A 22,603-nucleotide genomic window follows, 5' to 3' on the forward strand; every position below is an offset into this window, starting at 1 on the left:
TATGGGTCACCATGCAGAGAGGGACAGAAACATGCAGTTGGCAGTGTGGCAGCCATTTGTTACATGGCAAAGGAATATCCAACGGTGTGATCAAAGAACCGTTGAGAGTGGTTTTGAGCTATTCTCAACTCGTCTTCTCTTTGGCTTATCTTTATTCCTCTCCCCTGTTTCTTCTGTCTTTTCCTTTCCTGCTCCTTTTCTAATCTCCTCCTTTCCCTTTTTATTAACCCCTCCTATCCCTTCCTACCTTCCCTATGTCCATTCAGTTAAACCTGTTTTCTACATTTCTTCCTCATTACTCGGAGCCGATCCTAACACGGGAACTCAGTTACAGAGACTGGAGTCACAGCACTGCTGAAAGGGCAGGAGCAACAACGGACATGGGAATATCCTCCTAAACAGGAATATCCTCCTAAACATCTAGGTACCCTGGCTGGACCATGCCTGGATGTTCGGAGTGGCAGGGGCAGGGCCATAGCTCAGGAGACAACTAAGGAGCAGACTGAAGCAAAAGCATCTTCAGGGAACAGAAACAATGAGTTTTAACAAGTCATGCATAATGAAGTTCATAATATTTCAAAAGCTTATAGTTTATTCAAATTTGGAGAAGTTTTCATAAAGTCAGAAAAAAAAATCATATTCTTATAGCTTCAGAAATCACGCTGCCAAATGTCAAGGCCTTGCTTCATAGCAGAGACCTAACCTAATGAGCTACCTTTAAGACGACTTTTAAAATGTGTAAAATAATATTAGGCTTGTCCTCTGAAAATTTCCAGAGTACTTCAGCTGAAACTACCCTAAATAAAGAAACATACAAACCAGCCCACCTATAACATGAACAAAAATATTTAGTTTGGTGATCTTTTCAGCAACGAGAAGGAGTCCTAGCCCAGAAATTACTGAGAAACTTTAATAATTAGCAGGTGTATAACCTTGTCAATGATGCTGAAGGGGGAAATGATCCATCAGTAAAACTGACAAATGCAAAAATTACAAAAACTGTATCTATAGTATCTGTCTGTCCTGCAGGACCTGCAGGACAGTGCCTAACCTGCACCTGTACAAGTACAAAATAGCATCTTTTGTTAACTAAGCTATTTTTAAATATTAATTGATAAAGACCTTTCTGCTGTTGATGGTAAATTGTCAGTTACACTCGGATGATTCCCTAGCTCTAGCACAAAAATTTGTAGTAGGGCTTTGTATGTTCAAAATGACAAAAAAAAGTACAAATGATAAAATATCAATGTATCTTTAAATTGTGTACAACGTTTGTGGACAACACTCATTTTTTCCATAAGTATCAAAAGGATGTTAATTTTTTTTTTCCTGCAGATTTGCCTCTTAAAAAGAAAGATATGAATATTACTCAACACAAGAAAAATGTGTTTTGGTTCACCCAAACCACTGGAACACCCCAGCAGAGGTTGGTAACACATATGTTACGGTTTTGATTGTCTGTGGTCTCATAGGTCTGATCAATAAAATAATTGAGCTGTGTCAAATTGGTCTTCTGGCCTTTTACTCCTATTAGAAACAATTTATACTCAAATTTGGAATAAACACATACAGGAAACAGGCAGGATGATGTCTCCTCTGTGAATAGCCTAGATATAATATACAGCTTCTCTCTCATCTCCCCTCGTAGCTCATTCTGGAAGGATAAAGGCAATTTCTTTTCACAGTTTCCACCACCCTGATGCTGCTTAAACTCTTCCATGATTGTAGAGCAACTCTCTTTTTACCCTGCAACAGTTTTACACATGCTGTCCTGCTCTACTAGTATTCCTCACCTATTTTTCTGTGCTGAATCTTTCATTGCCTTCCTGAAGTTTTTTTCTTCAGTGCCACATTTTTCACTTTCATTTATGAGGCCTTGCAAAACCTCAGTCCTGTGTTGCTTTCACTGTACGCTATTGTTGCAATACTGTGCATGTGAAATTCAAATGTGAGAATCAATAATTCTTGCATTTTGATAAAAAGGACTAGGGGAGATAATCATGTACGTGAGATTTTTTTTTTTTCCTGGTGGCTTTCAATGGTGTTGAAATATCCCTGAACTGCATTTAGAAGATTTTACAGGTGTCTCTGCTCCAGGACTAATGGGACCTTTTTCTTTCAGCTTCACTGTTGACTTAACAGTGTCTCAAGAGCTTTATTTCAAAACAAACTCCAGCAGGCATGCACAGATTGTCAGCTTCCAGTAACAGTAAAAGTAAATGCAAGAACTTTCAATGTGGATTTCAGGGAAGCAGTTCCTATATACAAGGTTGTACCTTCAGTTAGTTCAGCATCTGTCTGAGTCTTTTCTCATGCCACATACAGGTCCTGCCCACATTATCACTTCTTATAACCATGCAGAGTAAGTTTCTCTGGAGATATGCAGTCCTGTACGTACTGTTGAGGAGCTCCCTTGAGAACTCTTGTTAGGCACAAGTGTCAGGATCTGGGTTTATACTTCTCTTTCCGCTGATCCCCACTCATTAGTGTCATATTTGGGGAGTCTTCTGCTGTTTTGCATCAGATGTACACAGAGGGATTTTAATTCTAAAGAACCTTGTGCAGTAGTACAACAAAGAGATATGGGCAGATCCTCCTTAAGCAATCAAAATAACATCAAGATGAAACTAAAGTTTAGGAAGTGCTCCATTAGCATTTATTCTATTTACATCAAGATGTTTTGTCCTTATCCTCAGCTAAGGCTTTAAAAGATGTTAATTTTAATAATTATGCAGCAACAGTAAACTTTTTATGCTGTCATAATGAAAGGAGATATATGTTGTACTGCTGCAACTTGTGCAAACCTTTGAATATAATAAGATCGTTAACACTTCAGTTAGAGATACGGGTTTTAAGGAAACTGATTTTATTTTTTTGCAAGGGTTCCTAGGATTTGCTGGTTGAAAAATATATGAAAAGCTGTGACTTCCCTGTTAGCAAGGACAGTTCTTCAAATCATAAACTTATTTTGAAGGAGGGACAGAATCCTTTGCACTTTGCACACTTAGGTTATGAACTTATTAGAAGTGTCTTTTAAGGTCACAGGTGGGAGGTAAAACTACTTTAATGACCACTTTTTTTTTTTCTCTCTGCTGTACTTTTCAGGTGAGATAAATGTGCCATTTAGCAAATGCACCATGGCATGTACTGTCCTGCCCACACTTAGTGATTCCTTCACTAAAGAGTTAACTGGAGCTTTTTCCAGTCAGTACTACTACATTTCCTATCAACAAATAATAACCTTTGATCTGCTTTTAGAAGTGATTTAAACCTGTGCTAACTGAAACTCTGACTAGCTAGAAAGACTGTGATGGGAAGGCCCCTGACTTATGCTCTGACAGAAGCACATTTACCATGAACTGAGGACATGAAAAAAATCAATCAGCTGCCATTACTTCTTGAGAAACACCCCATAATTCTTGCAAAGAACAGATAAGTTCTCCTGTAATTTACCCAATTGATGGTAAAGGGTTCATAGGACATTTAACACAAAAAACGCTGGAATCAACCCTCAAGGCATGTAAGCAGAAGCAATGAGAACATGGAAGAATTTGTGGAGGAAATGTTTAAACCTGTGGTAAAATAAACCAGGTGGGTGCCACTCACCCAGGTTACTCTGCACAGGAGACAGTCTTGTGGACTGAGCTACACTTTTGAGTATGTAAGCATTTTAGTATTTGCCAACACTTATCAGACTTTTCTCTTTGAGCATCTGGCAGCAGCTGATTAAAATGACTGAAGACCAGCATCTTAAAGTCAAAGTAGCATGTAATTGCCAAACAGGACATAAGATTTAGGAGTATATTAACACAACAAAGAGACCCAATGCATCATTTTCTAAATGAGCTCAGAGGGCCTATCTATTGCTCTAGGTATGGTCCAGCCTGTTTCTTTCCCTGGGTTGGGAGAACTAGGGTGCTTGCTGGAGATAGCAGCCAGGTAGGATCCAGCTGTGAATGTTCTGTTATTAAACATTGAAATCAACTGATAACTAATACATCAAAGAATTTTTGAGTAGTAAAATGTATATAGAATAATTTTTGGGGGGGCAAATACTTTTGGAAGAATTGAATGACAACATGGCAAAAACATTTAGATTGTTAAATATTTTGTGTCTAAAAAGTTATGCTATATTTTCCTAAAGAACATGGTGTTTCAACATCGATATAGGTGGTAATTTCTCCCATAAGTTTAGGATTAGGACCAGTCTCCATTCTTGTGCTCAATAAGTCTGTAATCAAAATCAGTGTAATGCCCAACATATTAGTCAAGCCATACTTCTATCCCTTCTACACGTGTTCTTTATTAATGCATCAAAACTTTTCTCCTACAAACTGTTAAAAGAACAATAATGAATAAACCATTCAAATAAACCATGCAGCAGAGCTCTATGTTAACGATAATAATCAATACCTGAATTTCCCTTAGGAAGAAATTCAGTCTATAAAGTTATTTGTTTTGGGAAGGATTTGGGCAACAGGCATTCTTGTTGCTTCAACCAACGGCAGGGAGTCTGAAGCATACTGTTAACAACCTTTTGAGTAGATGTGGCTACAGTTTCAATCTATTGAAATTCCTGCTGCATTGCTTTGTATTTAATCACAATCTTTATTGACATTTATTCATTGTAACTGTACTTTATTCATTTATTCACTTAAATGTTTATACAAAATTGAATATATAAAACTGTAGCAACATCTTTTATGAGCAACAAATAAAAATTAAGCCTGCTTGCATTGCATGTGCATATCTATTCAACAGATGCCCTGTTATTGTTTGATGGATGTCTGTGCCAGAAAAAGAGCTAGAAGCATATTCTGTTTAGTTTAGAAATAATTGGTCCTTAAAAGATTTTCAGTTTTCTATTCATCAGATACACACACACATATATATATGCGTACACCCATTTTATAGTAAACGTGTCATTTGTATTTGCCACTGTCAGAATTCTGATTAAAAGGAAGCACGACAGGTCAGAGTCTCCGTTGCTAAAAGTCAGTCTATTTTCACTGCTGCCAGTCATAGCAACAGAGTAGTGCCAGTATGGGCTGACTGAGAGTATGGCTGGCGTTTCTCATAATTCTGTCAAAAAAAGAGTAAAATCTTAACTTTAACTTTTTTTTTTTTCCTTATAATATTTTCCATGTCAGTCTAGGTATAGGTTTCCATTTTCTGCCAGGGAATACAAACGGAAAAGTTTTCAAGTTCACACTTTATTATTCTGTTGTACTAAATTCTGCAGTAAAGTTCCCAGGATTTATGTCAGTGAGATGGGAATAAGCCACCAAATTCTACTTGATGGGCCAGAGTCTAGTTTCCCATGTGTGTGTTCTCAAAGAATCAGAGGTCACAGATATACTGTCCCATTTTGAAACTATGTATATATAAGCAGCCAGAATGATATTTGTTCTCAAGTGAGAGGGACTCGGCCCACTACTAGCATCACTAAACAATCCCAAAAGGCATGGCTGGTTGCATCAACAGCAGGATGCCTTTTGTTCTGCCAGCCAATGTTTCAAATTGGATACTGGAGAGAGCGAGAGCATGTTATATCTCCAATAATGAGACCCATGAATCATTTCTCTACATGCAACTCCAGAGCCTTTTCTCTTACTTCTATACTCTGGAAGGATGTGTCTGGGAATTGTTTCTAGTGCAATGTCTCTTTATACCTGCAGCACTCTGGCCCCTCATCAGAACAGAGATGGTACGGGTACAGCATTTATCTCGGGTTTTAAATGCTGAGCTTAAAAGAGAATTTCTGGGGGAAAAAATAATTCAAGAATCAAGAACAGTAAGTTCTGTTCTTGGTCAAACACTGCCTCTTTAGGCACTTAATTTCAAAATTGCCTCATGGGAGCCACTTAAAGACCCTCCTTTTTGTCAGCAAAACTCCTATGTCATTTAATTACTTAATTCTTGGCCACAATGAACAGTTCTGTGTCTGTTTTGTGCCTAAAATGCAGTGGGACACACAAGTACCTTTACTCTTCCTTAGCTGTGGGGTTCTGATCTAGGGCATATGTTCTAGCCACATGGAATAAACGCACAGAAGGAGATATCCCTGACCACTGGAGAGTCAACACACTCACTTTGCACTGACCTTGAGCCAGGGACAGTACGCATTAATTAGTAGACCATAAATTTGAGCATTGCCTTGGAATAAATATTTGAAGTATTTATATAAATAAGAATGACATAATCATCAGAGACTAATATTAGTATGTCATATCATATCCTATAGCTTGATAGCAAAGATGGGATGGCAAATGGGGGACTGAAACTTCCACCTACTCTATGAGTGGTTTCGCCCTTTACAAAAAGGTACTGACTTCAGTACCTAAACCCAGGAAAGAGTTAATGAGTGCACAAAGGTGTGTCTACCCAGCTTGGATTTAGGCATCTCTGTCTCACAGAGAAGGGGGATTTAAGCCAAGTTCTTCACTTCAGCAACTCCTCCTAATTGCCTTACAAGTTCTGTACACTGGGTTTTGTGAATCCTGTTCTGAGGTACCTTCCCGATCATTAAAGTATTTCTCTAATCATTGTGTGGAAAATGTACTTACCTAACTTGTGGCTGGGGATGATGCTAAGTAGAACTGAAGAGGTAGTTTGGCTCACTGCTACACTGAGCCAAAATTCCCAGTGTGAGTCCAGGCCTCTGAGATTATCATTAAACGGGAAAAAGTCCTCTTTAAAATAGTATTTCATGTGGTAATTTCAGACTGATGGAACTAATTCTGAGAATTATAAATTACTCAAAGTAACGGTGATAAGGATTTAAGTGGCAACTAGAAGCAAGCTACAGACTCATATTTTAGGGCCACTAGGGTCCACTAAGCTCATCTAGTCTGACCTGCTGCCTAGTGCAGGCCAAACAGTTTCATCTAATTGTTTCTGCAACGAACAGAAATATTCTTCCTTAGAGTGCAAGTTAGCATTACTCAGTCCCTTAACTTGTAGCTGAACAAGAATGTAGCCCTTAAGAGGACATCCAGTTTTGATTTAAACACTTCAAACTTGAATAAACCCTTTTCTGAATATAAGGAAGAAACAAAGAAAATATAAAGAAAACCAAGTCTCCACATTGCTTCTCATTGGAAGGTAAAGAAACAGTAAAGACAGTGGTTTTCTGAATTACAAAATTGTGAGTTGCACAAGAAGCTGAATGAATCCAGTGTCAGCCAAAGATGTATTTTTTTGTTTGCTTCATTTCCTTTATTCTTTTATAAATCTCTGAGGTTTTAAAGTAGGTTAATTCTGGAGGCTGAAAGGGTTTTCCTAGTGATTCCAGTCAATATAGCTTTGGACATATTCCAAAACCACTGCAACTAATAGAAATCTTTCATTGTCTTAGACATGCTTTGGAGCCAACTCAATGTCTAAAACATGCTCTAAAATACTGATCCACACAACGGGCTATAAGACAAACCCTTTATGACTAATTTTACACTTACCAATCACTAAGTATTAAAGCTAAGTGGCATCTTGAAACTCAATTTGTATCCTACAAAAAATAAAGGAGAAAACCTTAACCTTAGTACATGGTACCTAACTTTGCAAAAAGAAGCTTCCTTCTGCTGCCACTTATACTAAAAGAAATAAGTAAAGAAAAGAAAATGCTAAGATAATCAAAGACTGATCATAAAATGGATCAATATCATATTGCATATATATATATGTAATACATGTGGTAGCTGAATCTGAAGTAATAATGCAGTGCATTTTATATTAGCACTTCAGTGTCTCTCAGAAGATACAGTAGATAGGCCTTTGTCACAAAGAGACAGTCCTGAGACTGTTTCAGAGGAGAATTTGGTCTACTGAACTGATGTGATGTGAGGTTACGTGTCCAAAGGATCAAAAATAACTGTCAGAGAAAATTGCTGAGGTCATTTGACTCAGTCCTGGAATTCGTTCCAATGAGCTGAGAATAAATGGAGTATCAAAAGCTTGGAGATAGCCTAACAAAATCTAAGTACATTCAAAAAACTGTTGACCTCTTTTTTACCATAGCTTAAAGCTCAATTCTCAACTACCGTATTGCACCCCTGTGCAACCTCCCTCATCAATGGTCTGTGGTAGGATAGAGGGAAACTTCTATCAAGTGACTCTTCTCTATCACTCTAGTTTCAATCAGCATGAATAATCCAATATAGAAGGAAAAATAATTGGTACTGGGCACAGGGCCATCTATCCCTGATTACCTCCTTCGTGGAGTGGTTTAGGAACTAAATTACAAATGTTTGAGTCTCAAAATAAACTCTGCTCTCCCTGATCAGAAAAAATGCCACCCTCCCCCATCACCATCCTTGGCTTTTGATATGTCATAATTGGTGATGGTCGCTCAAAAGCTGTCATGGAGTATATTTATGGTAATTTCAAACCAAGCAAAAAGTCATTTGCATGGCTATATCCTGAGTTGGGAGCCACCCAACCAGCTCGTAGGAAATGCTAAGGAGAGAGCATCAAACTTTAGACAAGCTTGAAAAAATTTAAGCCTGAGATATTTTGTATCAGAAATGCCTCATGGTTTGGCTGTTAAGCAGAGTAGAGCAGACCTAAATTGTTTCAGTGTGGAGCAATGTAGTTCTGAGTAAAGTGAACCTTCATTTAGTGCATCATTGTTCTGTAGTGAAATGATGGTCTTCAGTTGAGTAAAGGGATTTGATTGGTAACAGAAAACAGTACAATGAGCAGAAGATCCAGAGGAGAGCTCACAAAGAACAGACAATGTTAGATGAATGTAGATAACAACCTTCTTTCTTTGACAAAAACACCAGTTTGCATTTTTTAAATGTGCCAGAAAGCATTCTTTCACTATTGTCAGCCAGGAACCTAGGCTATCTTCATTAAGGCTTCATTTGTGGTATGAATATTTTTTGTTAAAATGCATTAAATGAAGAGAAGAAAATGTTATTTTCCACCCTAAAAAAAACCCAAAAAATTCTGAAGATGTGCCTCCAGCCCCTCCTGTGAACAGATTTAAGAGACGTGCACTGAATGGTTGTCTCAGACTTCCAAATCTTACTTAGTTTTGCAACCCATTCCTAAGGATTTAAAATAAAATCATTTCTTAATAATCACTGATTACTTTAAATCATGTTTTATTACTACCATATATTTTTTTACAGTTGCATGTCTTTAAAGATGGCCCTCTGTTATTCATGTGGAAAGTGTAAAAAAATTACTTTTTAATTTACTTAATAAGTAAAAAGTTACTTTTTAACATGCCTGTGTGCTTTCTGCAATATCTGCTCATTACTTAAGAGCAGCACACGTTACATGAATTGTATGCTGTTACAGCATAAGATGGTTTACAATCGATGCCATCAGCTGGAAAGTGTTTGATCCCAGCTCAATGGTTTGCCAGGGATTGTGCGATCCTCAGGGGTTTTGCAGTCTTGCAAGATTTGAAATACATAGACATTTTACAGAGTGCTTTGTGGTGCCTGCTGAGTGGTTTCCCGCAGGTTGCATCAATTCACCACACTAATCAACTGACGGCAATAAACAAGAGTCATTTAATTACTATTAAAGACCACTTTCTGCCTCTGGATATAGATAGGTAACTGCCAGTGGCTTTAAAAGGAGGTGCTGATGTGAGCCCGAGCCTCACCTGCGGTTTGGTTTTACTCTCTTGCTTAATGGTTTGGCTGGAAGTCCAAAGACCTAGAACATGTTTTCAGGTGTCTTTCTCTGGCTGCAGCAAAACTGCTTTATCAAAATGTTCCATCAGCATCCTCATGGCCTTATCTCCCAAATGCAGACATTTTCTGGTACTGGAGTACCCTCAGCATACTGGAGGTGAACATCAAAAAAGAAAACTACTTTGCTCCACATGCAGCCTGAACAAGACTACACCTGGAAACATTGATGTCATACATCCACCAAATCATGGCCTGCAAGGTAGAGGCAACACCTCAGAGCACATGTTGCTTGGTTTCCCCCTTCTAAAATTTCATGGTGCTGGCAGAGGTCACTATTACTATTATACACTATTACTATTATAGACTTAAATTACTGTGGTCCACATGCAAACATGGAGCCAGAGTCTGCCCACACCATGCCAAACAGGAAACCACCCAGATGTACTGGCATGGCTTGCATTCCCCCCTGCAAGTTGCCTAGCAAAGACCCTCCTCCTCTCAGCCTCACAGTCCAACCTGCATTTATGTTTTAATTTATAGCAGAGCCATCATTAGCCAATCAACAGAGTCATTCCTTTGAGTAGTGAATTTAGACTAAGACTAAAAAAAAAAAAAAAAATCAGTCTAATTGATAAGATATCAATTCCACCTTGCAACTTCTACAGTAATAATTTAACTCTTGGAAATTCATAGGATATTATTCAACACTAAAAATGAAAATGTTGGAAAGCTCATTATTTTTTCAGGATTTTAAACCATATTTGGTATGATGATTGGTACAACCCAAAGAGTGCTGAAGCTGTATCTTTACCATGATTAGAACAGCAGGCTGAGGAACACACCTTTTTGCTCCTCACCACTAGCAGTAGGCTGATTGTGGCCTGGTCTCCAAAGCCTAGGTTCACCTCATCTAATTTTAGATTCCCAGATGAGGTAACTAGGGTGTCACTGTAGCCAAGTAAATGCAGTTTCGCCATGGCTAGTAACACCCTTAGTAACAGGCTTTTTAATAACTGCAAGGACTCAGGATGGGGCTTTTCAGACTCTCCTTGTCTGGACTTGCAAGTTTTGTTTCAACTTGCTTAGTTGAAACTGCAATTGCCTAATGACAGGGTACACATTACCTATTTTATTTTAGCCTTGCTTAGCTTTGTATAATTTTGTGCTGCAGCACCTACTGCTGTTGTAATGTTGATATATTTCCTGTAGTAGACACTGGTTACAGGTAGCTATTCTGGTAGTTAATCCGTGTAGTTTGAATTATGCATGACTCCTGAATGGCAACGTGGTGTAGTGCAACACAAGTGCAGGATGCTAGCAGGGGCCACAGAAGTGTGGGCCCGAGCCCAGAGGCTTCAGGGCTGTACACAACTTGCCCATTATCAACTACTGAGCACTAAAGGAATGCAGCTCCTGGAGCTGGGTGAACCTGTTTTTAGGAGTCACCATGAGAACAAGGAAACAAGTATCTGAAACATGTAATACACACCATATAGAATAAATTCAGAAGTAATTTGAAATTGCAGGTCAATGAAGAAAGAGCTCGATGTAGACTTTGTTAGAAAGCCAAAATAGCCCCAAATGTACTCTCAGGTGAGCAGGAAGAAGCCATCGTCACTCTTCTCCTGTCAAAGGCCCTGAGATGCTGAGTATTGTAGTAACCGGAGTATTGAAATAAAGGGGAAAAGTAAAGAATAGTATACAGTGACTGGAGAAAAAATGAGTTAATGAGTGAAAGATAAGTAAGAAGAAAGAAATGTTGTAAATATTCAAACCAAGACATATGGGGACTGATTTATAAAAGTGCTGAGTGCTCACATCTGCAAGTGAAGTGTACTTGAGCTGTGTTCTGGATATACAAAGTGCTATAGCAATCCTAAGCACTCCGAAAATAAGGCCACCAGGGGCCATATTTTTAAATATATTTAGGCACCAAAAATTGCAAAAATCATGCCTACAGGGATTTTCAAAAGGACCTGAGAAGTTAGGTGCTTAACATGCATGAGGAGAGGTTAGCATCTCCTTAGGCTAATGATTTCCTTGGACTTAATTTGCCTATCTGCACTTTTAAGGTTTCAAAAAATCTGTCTCCGAGTATCTGAAAGTTGGCAGCCTAAATGAATTGATATTTTTGACAGCATTTGTCTAAGTCACTCTATGCCTCAGTTCCATTTGTTTAAAAAAGATGATAATACTATCTTGTGTCACAGGGCTGTCAGGAAGATACATTGAACTAAAGGCTTTGAAACATTCAGAAACAAGGGTGAGAAAGCTATTGAAACATCTTAGCATATGATCATGTGCAGATTTACCCCACAGTGCAGTGTTTGGATAATGTAGACAAAATACACCTCAAGCTACAGCTATTCAGGAGAATCGCACCTGTTAAGAGAATTTTGAGGGAAGGGATCTGTGCCTTTTTTTTTGCCTTTTTTTTTTTTTTTTTGAGAATGTGTGATTACAGTTAAAACAAATTATTAAAAAATACATAGACATCTTTAAGAAATTCTTCCAAATGTCAGACCATTATCTGAGCCAAGGAGTGACTTCAGCACCTCAATAGACTCATCATCAGGTCTGCTATCCTGATTCACAATTTACTTAGTGTATCAAATAGAAGTTTAAAAGGCAACTTGATCATGGTTCATAAGGACCCAGAGGAGAAGACTTCTGATATTTGGGACACTTCACTCTGACAGAAAACAGCGTAACAAGATTCAGTTTCTGGATAAGCTGGAGACAGAAAAGTACAAATTAGGAAGAATAAACAAATTTTAGCAAGGACGGTAATTAATCATTGGTGCAGCTTACCAAGGGAAGAGGCAAATTTATCATAACTAAGTCTTTAATTCAACACTGAATGCCTTTCCAAAGGATAGGATGCAAACAATAAATTTTGGTGCTAGGTAGCCAAAGGGAAGAATAATTCCTACCTGCAGAGGAACTACCAGGTCACATTGTCTGTCCTGCGATATGCAGGCAACCAGACTAAGGCAGGGTCGTCTCCTCTGGACTTAAAATGACTATATCTATACTTGGCTGGCTTTCATGATGAACCAAAGATGGACACATAACATAAGATGTACAGCACGCAGTCACTGAACTAAACATTCAGCAGCTATCTTTGGGTCATGTAGTGTGCCTTTTTTTTTTTCAGGAAAATTAATGACAGGTAGTTATTACATATCATTTTCATTACATCATATAACTGCACTGCTCCTTAATGAATTGTGCTGGTTTTGGCTGGGGTAGAGTTAATTTTCTTCACCGTAGCTAGTATAGGGCAATGTTTTGGGTTTGTGCTGGAAACAGTGTTGATAACACAGGGATGTTTTCGTTACTACTGAGCAGTGCTTACACACAGTCAAGGCCTTTTCTGCTTCTCACACCACCCCACCAGCGAGCAGGCTGGGGGTGCACAAGCAGTTGGGAGGGGACACAGCCGGGACAGCTGACCCCAACTGACCAAAGGGATATTCCACACCATATGGCGTCATGCTCAGCATATAAAGCTGGGGGAAGAAGAAGGAAGGGGGGGACGTTTGGAGTGATGGCGTTTGTCTTCCCAAGTAACCATTAGGCACGATGGAGCCCTGCTTTCCTGGAGATGGCTGAACACCTGCCTGCCCATGGGAAGTAGTGAATGAATTCCTTGTTTTGCTTTGCTTGTGCATGCAGCTTTTGCTTTACCTGTTAAACTGTCTTTATCTCAACCCATGAGTTTTCTCACTTTTACTCTTCTGATTCTTTCTCCCATCCCACCAGAGGGGGAGTGAGCGAGTGGCTGCGTGGTGCTTAGTTGCTGGCTGGGGTTAAACCACGACATGAATATAAATTAAAACACTGTCTGGGACTTCTACTCTATCATAAATTAAATAATAAATAGATCAAAGAAGAAGGAAAGAGTAAACTACATTATAGTGTGAAAAATGTTTACATTCAGGCATATGCAATGGCATTTCTGTTTCTTGCCTTTGTTGTTATTTGTTTGCATTTGTTTTCAGTGTCATTATTTCAAAATAAGTGAAGGTTTTACATGTTCCAGAGACTATATTCCTCATCAAGGGTAATATAGATGATAAGAATAGATTTTGTAACTGTTTTTTTCCAGCTTTAAACATAAAGAAATATATAAATAAATGTATACCATTAGTTTTGAAGGGGTTGTATCACTTTGTATCAACCATGATTTTACATCCTAATTTGTATGTTCCTACAGCTCAATACTTCTTAAAAGATAGCTAGAAAGCCTTGACAGAGAACAAGCTACTTCGCATTGGACACTCCATCTGGGACACGTTAGCCAATTAAGAGTGATCATAATTGAGATGGTAGCAACTGAAAAAAAAGGAAGAGAAGTTTCTTGCCATAGCCACTTTGAAATTCTCACATTTCAAAAAATCACATATCCATTGGTTTTTCTTTGAATAAAATTCCAGAGAGGAATTTAGGGTTTGTATGAATTCAGGCAGTAGCATCTAGACTATGATTTGTAATAGGTTATTCAGTTAGGCATTTAGAAAAAACATGACAGGAGCTAATCTTGCCACTTGTTATTCATGCTACAAATAGTCCTGTTGCAGTCACATGACTCAGATTCATCAGACACAGTATTTATATATTCAATATTATTCAAATAAATGGGAGGTAATAAACTGGAGGTGGGTTGGGAGTACCACTTCTTTTCCAAATCCGTCAGCTGGTTTTGAAAGAGATATTTCCTCTCTCCACAGACCTTGTCTCTCTTAGAGAGATGGTCCCTAGACCATCACAGCCACAACAGTAATTACTCAAATTAGTACTTTTTTTTTTCAATATTTAAAATCTCAATGCTAACAAATAATCTTAAACCAATTTATAGCACTAATCAATACCATGATTCATGCCTTATATTAAAACACTAATGTATTTTAATACTGTCTTTCTGACTCTAATCTGGAATATTCCAATTAATCTTCTGGGTTTGGATTTAGTAATAGCTGCTAGGTTTCCGGAAAGTGTTTTCTCAGAAGAGTGAATTAAACTGGACTTTGTGAATATTGACATCCAGTGTGATTAATCATGTTCTGAATGCACCAATGGAGTTCTGGAGTTTGTCTGTAGTCAAAATATATTAATTACTGTATGGATTTTACTCAAGTGGAACTTTATAGCAACAATTGTAATCACTGTCCTATTTGTTCTTCAATCTTATGCCCTCACCAAAAAGCTGAAACCTTTCCAAATGTGCTTAGAAGTTTCAATCTGTTAGATGCAAGTGAATTTTGTGACTATTGTTTCTCTAATGAATCATAAAGTATATGAATCATTTTATGTATTTAACTTCAAGCAGCATAAACAATTCAAAATATTCTCCTACTTGCTCTGCAAATTTGCAAAAGAAGATTTGAACATTAACTTATCATTAGCTGGAATGAAAACCTTTGACTGCATACATACTCGAGGTGGAAATTTCCAAAGCACTGAGTGGCTTTTTTCACCACATCTCCTGCAGTCAGCACGAAGGCAGCTTCTCAAATCCCTCTGTGGACTACTAACTTTGGCTTGTCTGCACACACAAACTTCCCACTCTGTTGCATATTTTTCTAACATCAAAGGAGTTTGAGGCTTTTCACATCTCCCAGCTGTCTAGCCTATGTGAATACATGCTTTGGAGCCAATACATGATCATTATTACTAGCTGTTATTTGGAACTGTACTGGTGGACCATGACTCTGTTGTCCTACATACTGTAAAATGTGAGAACAAAAAGATGGTTTGTGACTCCAAACAGTTTATGGTCCTTCCAGACAAAAGAATGAAGTCAGGAATGTTAGAGAGGAGCTCAAAAAAAAAGAGACAGATCCATAATTAATCATTAACAGTTGTAATGGATACTGAAGAAGAACACTCAGAGAGAACAGAGGATTAACTCTCACATGGGTGAAAAGACTTTTAAAGCTTAATATGTCCCTGAAAGGACACTGTAAAAAGGGTTACTATGGAGTTTAATGCTTTGCTTGTCTCCGTTAGTTCGATCACGTATATACAGAACTATGTTTCAAATAGAAAACCTGTTCATTTTTCTAACTGTAGGCTCTGCATAACCAGACTGGGCTCTATCATGAAAACGGTGTATTTCTATTCCCCTCAGTATTAGCAGTAAAAATTGCCAGACAAGCTGGGACCTTGGAAATTTTCTTCCAGTAATGCACTCAATAACATTTCCAATATTCTGCCATCTGTATCAATCGAAATTAAGCTATGCCTGCATTGTAGAATTCTGCTGGCATAGCTTTGTGAGCCACTGATACAAAAACGTCTTCCAGAAGTTCCTGTTATAAGCCCACTTGCATTTAAAAAAAAAAATAAAAAAACCCTAGAGCCTTTAGCTGTTTAACTCATTTAGCTATTTAGCTTAACTCCGAGGTAATCAGATGAAGTATGCAATATATAGCTTTCACAAGATAAGCTGCACTCTTACTAGGAAAGAATTGCTGCAGTGGTACACTACTGTAGGAATGCCTTTAAGCCATTGCTAGTGAAGACATGGCTCTTAGTGAACAAGTCTGTTGATGATACACAGAATAGAGTTTGCAGCGTAGCTGTATTGACTTGGTATCACTAGCCAATGTTCAAAGAAATCGGTACATTCTTTGTTTCCAAAATCACCAGATTTAATATTGAATTATTAAAGAAACAAATCTGTTGCTGTGTTTATGCTCCTTTTTTCCTGCATTAAGCTTCATTTTAGTACACCACTGCTGGAATATATATGAAGTATCAACGATATAATACTGGCGCGCAAGATAGGAGTCAAGGCAGGAGAAATCCATAATTAGATTTTTCTCAGTACATCCATCTTCATTTATCCAAGAGACCAAAGTCATTATTATTTACTCAAGAATCTCCTTGGAGAGTAGAACTGTAAAGATTTACTGCATATTATGAGAATCTGAAAGTATATTGAAGTTCCCTAGTTCAATTATTTGTCCCTTTTACATTTGATTAAAATAGGAAGAAAGTTATACCAGTGCCTGTATGTTTGGTTTTCGATGATATCTTCCCTCTCCTAGATTGTTCCTGTAATGGAAAAGGGGTAACTGTATTCCATTTCTTCTCTCATACTTTGTTTCTTTTTTTCACCAGCTGATATAATATTACCCGTAAAGTTCTTCGTGTCTGGTATGAGAAGATGATCAAATTCATTAAGAAATTCATGACAGAAAGTCTCAACTAGAGAAGTTGTACTTTTCACAGCTGTCCTTTGTGCTCAGTGGAGATTGAGGCTTGGATGCAGCAAAGCAAGTCTCTCTCATAAATAGTGGTACTCCAGACCAGTTTGGATTTGTGAGTGAAGACCTTGCTGTATCCTGGCCTGTTAAAGCAAAACACTTTTTCAGGATCAGTCCTATGAGCCATACTGCAAAGACATTTAATTCTAAATTTTAAATCTGATTGTCCTGTATAATGTGAAACTGTTTTTAGCAGAGAGACTTACTCAATAAAAATGGCACTATGCACACACACACAAACCCAAACAAAACCACCCTAGTTTACCACAGATTACTTAATCTCACTTAATCTTTTTTTTTCTTGATAAACCATATTGAGCAAACAAAATATTCAGTGAATAAATGAAAGCTATAACAAAGCCCGCTAGCTACATTTCCATATAGAAGATATTTTAATAAGTGTTTTATTTTATTTTCTCTAAAATAAAGGCATTAGCAGATGCTATAAACGTGCCTAAGAATGGAGACTTAAACCACTCAGACATCAGAGTTAAATGTGTTCAACCTGCCATAGAAAGTAAAACCTGAGAACGTACAGTTTTTTCTCAGATTCAAATATTAGTAGTATTTTATGTTATTTTCTATCTTAATCCTATCCAAAGCCTCAGCCTGGGTTGAGGTCTCACTGTACAACACAGTTCCTGGCTGGATCTAGGATCCTACTCCTCATCCCACAACCCTGCAAACTGCAACGGGCCACTGCGCTCATCAAGGTCATTAAGGCTGATTGCACAGCACCAGGTACTGGCATTAGTCAATCCAGCTGTAGAATCAGGGCCAAGTTTAAGGCAAGCCTTAACTAATGAACGTCAAGAACAGTAAGCCAAGGGATGATAGATTTTTAAATGATGCAGTTAACACCCAAGCCAACAATCAATTACAAATAGGAAAATGCACGCGGGACTCCCATGAGCACGGGTTCTGGGTCCTCTAAAATGAATGTGGATGAAAACAGAAGCCCTGCCCCTGCAAACACGGGTGGGACGAACTTTATGGAAACAACATCAGTAGCACAGCACACGTTCCAGTGCTGCATGTCAGTTTTTAGTAAGTACTTAAATGTTCTTACTTTAAAAGCATGCCTGACATAAATGTTCAGACCACGTTAGGTAAAAAATAAATCCTCATTGTTTTTTACATGATTTTGATAAATATCTACTTTTGGGGTTGGGGAGCTGTTCAGGGAGGGGATTGTTGCCTTTTGGTTTATTTTTGTAATTTTGTTCTGTTTCTTTTGACCTTTACAATATCCCGTTTAAAAAAAATCAATCTCTATCTACATTTTTCTACTTTTAAAACGTCTATTAATATCCACATGTTTTCCATTATGTTAATGAAACCTTTTATCAAACTGTGTTCTCTGAAAATATTTTTGAATCTTCAGAAAACAACATACACATATTTCCAGTCTAAGGTAGCAAGCTCAGCAGCCAGCTTTCGCAAAGGCAATTTATGTAGCAATGGTATAACCACAAACGGCTTACATTTTCTCTCCAATGAGGAAAAAATGTTTACTGCTCTCACACAAAGGTTTTGTAGAAGAGATGTAACCTCATATCTAAGAATAAACCAGTTCACTACAATTACTCTGAAATGTAAGGGTTAATGTTTTTATTCTTCATAAACAAAATGGTGATATAAATTCAAAACAGAAAATCTTGATAAATCCTTGTACATAAACATAAATCCTTGTACATATACATAAAGAGTATGCAAGAATCTGAAACGAGCCCTGTAATTTCCTGAAGAACTGATGAATTTTAAAAAAAAAATCATTTTGGTGAAGGAAAGATTTTCTGTGGGCATATATGTGCTTGCTTTGATGCAGACGAAACTTGTAGTCAAAGCTAGGAGAGAGCTAAAGTCATTCATCTGAGAACAGACAGGACCTCAGCGGTTCATTTCCTATTCTGAATCTCAGAGAAAAAAAATGTTTACCCTCAGTCTCCATTTCTCAGGAATCACTCTAACTACCAGGCTACCACTACCCTGAGCTCACTTGTCCCCGCTGGAGCCGTTCATCAGCAACTACAGAGCAAGAGAGGAACAAAAAAAATTAACTATATTAAAAACTGTATTAAGTGTGCTAAAACCCTGTAGTAACTATATCAAAAAAATATAACCTAATTTCTGTGCTACTCATGCTAGATAAGTTCTTGCTCAAAGATGTCATTATCTATGCAGAGCCCAAATCTTTCTCACCACCCAGTTTCCCTTCTCTTCGTTTCTACTTCCATCTCTCTTAATGGCCTAGAGGCCTTGCTGGAGAAGGCAGAAGAGGGATGGGCAGAACAACCGGTACAGGGGAAATAACAGAAATCTGCAAGTTAGGAGGGTGCTGAGGTCTAATCCCAGAACTGAGACCAGAGAAGAGAAAAACACTGAAAGATTAGTTTGTTGAGAATTTCCTTGTGAGCAGCAATGGCTCAAAATGAAACAGTAAGTTCTGCTCCTACTGGCTTTATAGATGTCCAAAACTGGACCTCATAATTTTACAGTGTCCCCTCTTTTCCTCCCCTTGCCTACCGTATGTGGTGGTTGCATGGCTTGGTTGAGCCTACAGATACCAGAGGACACCTTCTAGCCAGGGGCTGTAACCCGCCTTCTAGTACATGTTTTTGCCAATAGCTGCAGGGGAGCAGAAGCAGGTCCTTGACCTTCTCTCAACAATTTTATGAAGAAGATGCACGCCTTAGTAATTTTTCTTTTTCCCAGGGAGTTCTTACTAGCTTTGAAGAATAGTGGCACTCAGAAGTGCCTTCATGCCAACAGTGAGCTCACAGTGGTTTGAACCAATTCCCACCATGGTTATAGAAATATTCGTATTGTCTTTAGTGAACTTTGGGTCAGGCCTCTCTTTTGGAATAAACCTGTTAGAAGACCAGACCAATTCTCTAAGTGACTGTAGCCCTTACAGCAAATCAGCAGTTTGAAATGTGGAGCTACGTGAAAATCTACCCAATCTCTCTCTTCCTTGGCTTCACAAGTGGGAGCTGTTGATACCTGCACAGCTCTTGGTACAAGGCAGAGCAGAAGAGCATAGTAAATTAAAAATCCACAAGCCGTTCAGAAACATCTAGGACAGAGACACTGACACCAGGGAATCATATGTCTGCATTCAGCATCTAGTAAATTGTTTGCTTGGAGGACTGATGAGAAACGCACAGATGAACCTCTGAAACAACTACTTGGCAGGTAAGGCTACTAATGTGCTCTAATAAATAGCGCTATGTTCTCATCTTCGCTATATCTTTTCCCCAAACGTACTCGCAGCAGTTTATCAACATTATATAATGCAGGGAGAGTTCAGAGCAAGGATAAAGAGTTGATAGCCAGCTTTTGGCGTGCTTGTTTATTTGACATACTTGATTTACAGGTCTCCTGGTCACACAATGCACTTTGAGCTGTTGTTTCTTTTATTTTTAATGTTAAAATAATTACTCTTGATCCTAAATAAACATCCGGAAAGCCCTTTAGGTTTCAGGAGCGGGCTTGAAAGACTGCCTTTAAGAACTACTCCAGTGTATGGTTTATTTCTCATACAGTCAATGATTATCATACTCGATATGTTTTCCTCTTGTTTACCGCCTTTTTTCCCTACCACAGCACGGTTTTGTTTTCTCCTGCCGGGTGGGAAAAAAGAAAGAAAAAAGGAAGAGCAGGACAGTCAAGCGCTATCAGCGCTTTTCCCCTCGGGGTAGCGGGGGCAGCGAGGAAGGGGGGCTGGGGACCTCCTGCCCTTCAGAGGAGCAGGTTGCCCTTCCCCGGGGGGGGGGGGGGGGGGGGGTGTCCGCCGCGGGGACGCGCCGGCGGGGCAGCAGCGCGCCCGCTCCCACCGGCGCTGCCTGCGCGCCCACCGCGGCCCCGGGGGGCTCCGGGGTCACCCTGCGGCGGAGGACGGGAGGGGGACCGCGACTCCGCGGCCGGGGGAGCGGAGAGACGGAGGGATGGCGGGATGGATGGATGGATGAGGGATGGAGGGATGGAGGGGTGAGGGATGGACGGATGGAAAGATGGAAGGGTGAAGGGTGGAGGCATGGGAGGACGTGGGATGGAGGGATGAGGGATGGAGGGAGAAGGGATGGAAGAATGAGAAAATGAGGGACGAAGGGATGAAGGGCCGAGGGACGGAGGGCTGCAGGAGCGAGCGCCCGCGCTTCCCAGCTGCTCCCCCTCCGCTGCGCGCCCCCGCTCCGCTCCCCACCCCCCCCCCGCCGCCGCGCGCGCCCGTGCCTGGGGCTGACTCTCCCTCGCATCCTCCTCCGGCGGCGGCGGCGGCGGCAGCGCCGGGGATGGGCAGCGAGAGCGCGCCCAGGAGCAGCCCGGGCCCCGCCGCTACCCCCTGCTCCCGCGCCCGCTGCTGCTCCTGCCCCGCCGCCCCCCGCGCCCCGGGGGCAGCGCCGCCGCCGCGCTACCCGCAGCCCCCGCCTCGGACGGGTGAGTCACCGGGCCCTGCCCCCCCACCCCAAAAAGCACCTGCCGTGCATCCTCCCCTCCTTCCCCCCCGCCTCCCATCCCGGAGCGGCCCCGGGGATGAGCGCTGGGGGAGTGGGGGGTCGCGGGGGGAGGCACCGCGCTCACGCCTGCCCCCGCCCCCGGGGGAACGGGGGGTCCCGGCCCGGGCTTGCGCCCTCTCCGCGGGGGCGGAAGGTGCGCGGGGCGGCAGGGGTGTCCCCGGGGCTCCGCGGGGGCTGCGGGGGAAGAGGCTCCCGCCCTGCTGCCCCTCCCGGGCACCGCTGCCCATTCCCGCGGGGGTCCCACAGACGCACATACAGACACCCAGACAGCCCCGCTCCTCAACCGGGGCCGGGAGCCCCTTGACCCCCCGCCCTCCGCAGACCCCCCACGCCCGGGGCGGCTCGTGGGAGGGGGCAGAGCCTTAACTTTTGCAAGGCATCATTTGAAGGTGGGGTGGACCCGGCTCAGCGGACTTGGCTACTTCCCCGGAGTCTCCCCCCGGGAGGCGGGGGAGGGTCCTGGTCCCCCTCCCGGGGCCGCCGCGTGCAGCGGAGCGCGGCCCTTCCCGCGGGGCGGCCGCGGGGGACGGGGGGCGGCTCCGTGCAGGACTCAGGGCTCAAATGGACTTTTCTGACGCTCCCCCCTCCCCCCAGTAAATAATTAATTAAATAAAGCTTGAGGGGGTGTGAGGGGGGAGAAGTCTATGCTTGTTTTGCTTTCGCTGCCCAGAACCGAGAGTGCAAATGGTGGGATGCTGTGGCTGAAAAGCGTTTTCTGGGTTTTATGTGTCATGATGCACACGGTTGGTTGTAGGTAGTGTAGTAACTATCTGTATCCCAATAGTTCCCTGTCGAAGGGTTGTTATGGCAGCAGCGCTTCCCCCTTCTTTTATTTAGCATCTCTGGTTCAGACTAATGTTAAAGACCTGGAAACTGCCTTTAAAAAAAGAAAAAAAAAGGGGGGGGGGGGGGGGGGAAAGAGCAACCTCTTGCCTCTTTGCCAAATAGCCAACAAGTACGAATGTAAGATTCACACTAAATCTTCACTCCCTTCTCCAGAAGCTGGTGCTGTGATAACACTTAAGACTGAAGGAGGCTGGGGGAAACGTCTTTTTTTTTTTTCCACAATTCCTGCTTTTTGTTAAATTTTGTTGGAGTTTTTGCTGGGTTTGCGTTGTTTTTCTAGATGTGTTTCACTTATACTTTTTCCTAGTATTCTTTC

General features: G+C 40.7%; 1 protein-coding gene across 1 annotated transcript in view; it reads left to right on the top strand.

The window, feature by feature from the left end:
• The first annotated feature begins 21,318 nt into the window (after positions 1-21,318).
• The window catches only part of FUT9 (fucosyltransferase 9), a 127,147-nt gene continuing 125,862 nt past the window's right edge, over positions 21,319-22,603 (top strand). The window contains exon 1 of the mRNA XM_076335458.1: positions 21,319-21,361. The gene's annotated coding sequence lies outside the window, so the exon portion shown is untranslated. The remainder of the gene's footprint in view (positions 21,362-22,603) is intronic.

The sequence above is a fragment of the Aptenodytes patagonicus genome, chromosome 3, assembly GCF_965638725.1.
Source record: "Aptenodytes patagonicus chromosome 3, bAptPat1.pri.cur, whole genome shotgun sequence".
NCBI lineage: Eukaryota > Metazoa > Chordata > Aves > Sphenisciformes > Spheniscidae > Aptenodytes > Aptenodytes patagonicus.